Source organism: Elaeis guineensis, chromosome 3 (assembly GCF_000442705.2).
Source record: "Elaeis guineensis isolate ETL-2024a chromosome 3, EG11, whole genome shotgun sequence".
NCBI classification, from domain to species: domain Eukaryota; kingdom Viridiplantae; phylum Streptophyta; class Magnoliopsida; order Arecales; family Arecaceae; genus Elaeis; species Elaeis guineensis.
The window spans coordinates 118,803,165-118,808,997 of record NC_025995.2 but is presented as its reverse complement, the minus strand read 5'-3'; the positions used below and the strand labels follow the sequence as shown (position 1 = coordinate 118,808,997).

Genomic DNA, 5,833 nt, shown 5'->3' with positions numbered 1-5,833 from the left:
AAGCATTGTCGGAGAGAGCAGAGTTATTGATCCAGATGTGAATCAGTTTGAAATGTATAATTTTGAGATACAATTAGTCTAAAATTGTAAAAATAGCATGTGGCAATACCCGTCAATGGACTCACCAAACCAAATGGAAGAATTTTCATGGCTGCCTTCACCACGACAGGCCAAATATGCATCAAAAACTGTTTGAAAATACCCATAAATCAGTGGAGAAAATTAAGAAAAGAGGAGTTTGGAAGTGGTGAAGATAAGTTTTGGGCCTTTGAGGCATGAAATGCTAATCAGGTTCAACTAGGTCTGGAGCGGGTTCAGAAAGGCTGGAGGGTACAACCACACCTGAGGGTGTAAGAATGCAGAAAGGGGATAATGGTGTTCGATGAAATATAAAACATCATTCGCAGCTGTAAGTTATTCCATGGATTCGGTACCAGGCATATATAAAAAAGGTATTTGACTATGTGAATCTTATATAAAATGAAACCGTGTTCTTTTTTTTTTCCCCAAAAATTCCCATAGGACATCTACCTTACTCCTACCTCAAAAGAACGAGGTTCCTCAAACAGCAAATTTTGAATTATGAACCTGGATACAGATTGAGTAAACCATGGAGTTGGCTAACAAAGAAAGAAAGCAACATTAACTTTTTGGGGAAAAGAAATTCAAATTATTTTCTTGATCCAAGTAAAAAAGTATACCATGGTAGATTTCATAGTCAAGTATTATGCGAACATAAAATTCCTTTTATTTCTTTTCTTACATTACTTCCTAAAACATACAAAAAAATTAATATATTTTCTTCTTCAGCGGAGGTGGTGGTGAGTGTGTTAAAAGCACATAACATCCAAATCAGATGGCCATTTAGTTGCCTGAAGTTTCCTTAAATATCCATCCCACGGAATCTAGGTGCACAGAGTGTTTGTTTGCTGCACTTATTATCAAAGAATATGAATCCCACTCATAACAAGCATACACAGAGCAAGAAAATGTGTACAAATAATATTTATATGTGTTCTTGAACATCATCTGTCCAACTATAGTTGGTGCTTTACTAACCAAAAGGCCCATATGCACAGGCCAGTAAACTCATTTAATCTCATGATTCGAGTATAATTCATCATGCCAAAACTAGACTTATTGGGAAGGATTACAGTGATGACAGTCATCACATACATTAGGAGATTTTTATTGGGAAAAAAAAAATCTACTTTGCATTTCAGTCCTATCTAACAGCTATGTCCCCAGCATGGAAATTGCTCCCAAATTCCCTCTCATCTTGTCAATCGAAATACTCATTTTCCCCACCTGTATTTTCACAATATTCCAAATATAAATGTTTCCTCGAATCCAAAACATAAAGTCACTCAAACTATTAAAATACACTTCAAGTCTCAAGCATGTCCTTTAGAAGCATTTCAAATGATAAGCCTGCTTTTCCGAGTATTAGATAAACTATATAAAGAAGCAACACCAATATATGCATGCGAAAGACCCAGATTTTGCATCGTTTCTTTAGGTAACCCTTGCCCCTTCTCTTTGTCATCAACGTCCTCCCAAAACCCCTTATTTTTCTGTTCCGACTTAAAGACTAACTTAACATATAAAAATTTCACGAAATCTTTAAAAAGAAATCGAAAATAGAAATCAAAACCTCCAGCAAGAAACGATCGTATCACCAAAGAATCCCTCTTTAATAATAATAATAATAATAATAAAAACAATAACAACAACAACAGTAATAAGATGCTCTAATATCTCAAGCGAAGACACACATCTTTAAAAAGAAGAAATTTTGGTCTACAGAAGAGACTAGTACGCGCAGAGGCCCTTGATCACCGCCAACCAGGCCCTACAAGAAACCCAAGAAACGATGCTCTCCATCCGTGTCGAAGAGATCCGAATCCACAACGATCGCGAACCAAAGAACTCGAGGAAAAGTACAAGAAACCGCGATAAACAAGAGAAAGAACGCATCAGGGATCCATACCTCGATGGAAGAAGAATCGGAGGAAGCGGCCGTTTCTTCAGTCCGGGAATAGGGCGGGAGAGGCGGAGGGAAAGAAAGGGGCAGAGCAATCCTCTTCTTCCGCTCTCTTCTTCGTTCGGAACGAGCCGGGCTTTTTCGTACCAAAGAGATAGGGGAAGAGCGGGGGCAAAGATTCGGGCTTCCGATAGAAAATATCCCGTCCACGGGGGGCGGAGGGCTGGGGACCGCGCTTTCCGGACCCTGGATTCCGCTTTCCGGCTTTCCCCTTTACTTCTTCGGGCGAGTTCGCCCCAAGGTTGGGAACGTGGCATTTAGACGCTGCCTTTGTCTGCCACCTCACTCCATCGGTAGCCAACTGGATAGGTATGGGATGAAGGGCTGGAAATGGGCCGATCTTGGGCCTAACCAAGTTTTCAAAGATCCATTTCTAGGCATGATCGTTGGGTGCTGGGAGAGGTAGATCCGCGGAGTAATTTTTTTATATTATTGAGATTATGATAATTGTTATAGTTTTATATTTGGTTGGTTATAGCAGCCATAGGTTCGCAGAGGCAACGTACGTCCACAGCACTTATTGCAGCATCCGATAAGCATCCTACCTCGAGATGCACGTGACCAACCAACTATCTCATGGAATATAAATGCGGGATAATTCACAAATATTTGCATTAAATAATCATACGGTAACCCATCTCTCTCTCTCTCTCTCTCTCTCTCTTTTTTCTTTTTTTTTTTTAAAGTAAGAAACAGAGTCAAAACTATATTAAAAAGAATGGTGTGCAAGTAACATCATATGCAACCCCCGATATGGAAAGAAATCGAAAGGAGAAACCATGCACAGAAAATACAAGAAAAAAAAATGGTAAAGCAACACTATTACAACAGGGTGTACAAGGAAGAACCGAAAATAAAGATGTACAGTGCCAAAAATCCAAGTATGTTGTCCTGTATGTGAACCTGTAATGGGACCGTAAAAGAACTGAATGTATATGGAACATAGGGCGGCCAACTATATATGAAGTAGTAGGGCCTGTAAGCATAAAAGGTTAATGCTCCAGAGAAACAAGTGTAGGAAACTACCGAGTGGAATATAATATATGAAAAACATAGCAAAGTTTGGCAAAGCTAGACATGAAATATCCGGACGCAGAACTAGCAGTGCCGAGATAGAAGGGATGCCTATGAAATGTCTTTGATAGCTGAGGTCCTTGAAGATAAACGTTGAAGTTAAATATTCTGTTAATAGAAGAGTTACTTGTAGGATACCCTGTTGGATTATGAATAATAGCAGTGACCGACTAACCAATAGTAGTGTTGCGGCCAATCGCCTCGTCGCCCGATCATCGGGAAGCGTGCACCTGCAAAAGAAGTCCGCACTGACCGGAGGTGGCTCCGGCGGGACCCTCCGACGGTCAAGTCAGAGAGGTGACTGGGCAACAGTGAAATGCAGACAGAGAGCTCTGAGAAAGAGAGAGGGAGAGAGGAGCGAGCCTGCGTATGTGGGAGAGACGGGCGGATCGACCGCTTGCACTGTTGCCTTCCCCGGTATATATAGTGGAGCTAGGTATGGCGCCGTCATTAATGGCGCGGACAAGTGAGGAACTGTCAACTCACTGTGGGCTGTCAGAGCCGCCGTGAAAACGTCATGTCGCCGTGCGGCCGTCTAATCACCAGGGTTGACCCGGCCCTCGGCGGGACAATGCCCCTAGGTAACTGTGCCGCATGTCCGTGTCAGAGCTGACAACGTCTGGCGGCCGTACGGCGGTTGGAGGAGTCAGCCGACCCTAGGTCGGCAGCCAGCGGAGTGGCATCGGGTTCCTCCGGTCGGTCGGCGAACTTCATGTAAGTCGGGCCTCAGACCCCCGGGTTCAGTCGGTCGGGATGGATACGCCCGACATACCCCAAGTCGGCGATTAGCCGCTGGTGGCTCCCGTCAGTCGGTCGCCCCGACCGACGATCGGTCGGCCTATCGGCCAGTCGGAGTCGTCCAACGGGGGTGGTCAGGCCGCCCGGCGGTCGGACGGTCGGGTCGTCCAGTCGGTCGGGCCCTCCGGGAGTCGGTCGGGCCCTCCGGCAGTCGGTCGGTCAGCGGGTATTCCCCAACAGTTGCCCCCCTCCACTCCCAAGTAGGGTGGTGGACTGGCCGAGGCTTCCATTCGGCAGCAATCCCGGACGACTGGGAGTGGATTTGTCGCACGTGTAGATCCGACCGTACTGTCGGATGATCCGACCGACTCCCGGAGGGCCCGACCGACTGGACGGCCCGACCGTCCGACCGCCGGCGGCCTGACCACCCCCGTTGGACGACTCCGACTGGCCGATAGGCCGACCGATCGTCGGTCGGGGCGACCGACTGACGGGAGCCACCAGCGGCTAATCGCCGACTTGGGGTATGTCGGGCGTATCCATCCCGACCGACTGAACCCGGGGGTCTGAGGCCCGACTTACATGAAGCTCGCCGACCGACCGGAGGAACCCGACGCCACTCCGCTGGCTACCGACCTAGGGTCGGCTGACTCCTCCAACCGCCGTACGGCCGCCAGACGTTGTCAGCTCTGACACGGACATGCGGCACAGTTACCTAGGGGCATTGTCCCGCCGAGGGCCGGGTCAACCCTGGTGATTAGACGGCCGCACGGCGACATGACGTTTTCACGGCGGCTCTGACAGCCCACAGTGAGTTGACAGTTCCTCACTTGTCCGCGCCATTAATGACGGCGCCATACCTAGCTCCACTATATATACCGGGGAAGGCAACAGTGCAAGCGGTCGATCCGCCCGTCTCTCCCACATACGCAGGCTCGCTCCTCTCTCCCTCTCTCTTTCTCAGAGCTCTCTGTCTGCATTTCACTGTTGCCCAGTCACCTCTCTGACTTGACCGTCGGAGGGTCCCCGCCAGAGCCGCCTCCGGTCAGTGCGGACTTCCTTTTGCAGGTGCACGCTTCCCGACGATCGGGCGACGAGGCGATTGGCCGCAACAGATTGGCGCTCCAGGTAAGGGAACAGCATGACAAAGACAAGAGCTCAACGATCAAGAGTCACTGGGTCGGCCAGGCGTTCTTCCCGCCGGGAAGAAGCCTCCCCGCCCCCACCGGCGGCGGAGCCTAGCTCTCCGCGCCCTGCAGTGACCACGGAGGCCCAGATTGCGGCCATCGTGCGGCAGATGACCGTACTGACCGACGCAGTCAAAAGCCTCCAGCAACAACCGGCGGCCCGACCTATGCCTTCCAGGAGCAGCCGCCGACGGCCGCGCCGACCCCTGTCGCCTCCATGCGAGCGCTCCCAACAGCGCTCCCACGGAGAGGAGGAGGGGCGACCACGGCGCGACGACCGACGGTCCCAGTGGCCCTCTCCTTCCCCGTTGGAACGGGCGAGGAAGGAAAAGCGGCCGCGCACACCGTCGGCCTCTCTTTCAGAATCCTCCGGAGGCTCCACCCCTGGGGTCTCCCAGCATCGACGAGCGGACGACTACGAGCGACGGTTCGAGGAGATCGACCGCCGACTCGCCTAACTGCAGATGGACGGCCAGAAGTCTTCGAACGACGTCGACTTCCAGACCGCCCAGCCCCTCTCCCGACTGGTCCTCGATGAGCCGATTCCCAGTCGGTTCAAAATGCCGAACGTGGAGCCATACGACGGCTCCACCGACCCAGTCGACCACCTCGAGAGCTACAAAGCTCTCATGACGATTCAAGGGGCAACCGACGCTCTTTTCTGCATCGGCTTCCCCGCGACGCTCCGCAAGGCTGCCAGGGCTTGGTACTCCGGTCTTCGATCGGGCAGTATCCATTCCTTCGCGCAGCTCGAGCACTCGTTCGTGGCCCATTTCAGCACCAGCCGAAA

At 50.1% G+C, this 5,833-nt stretch overlaps 1 long non-coding RNA gene across 4 annotated transcripts in view; it reads right to left on the bottom strand.

Moving 5' to 3' along the window:
* The window catches only part of LOC140856633 (uncharacterized), a 111,161-nt gene extending 108,860 nt beyond the window's left edge, over positions 1-2,301 (bottom strand). For all 4 annotated transcript variants that reach the window (XR_012140156.1, XR_012140157.1, XR_012140155.1 and 1 more), the window contains exon 1: positions 1,991-2,301. This is a non-coding gene — a long non-coding RNA (uncharacterized lncRNA). The remainder of the gene's footprint in view (positions 1-1,990) is intronic.
* Positions 2,302-5,833: the final 3,532 nt, after the last annotated feature.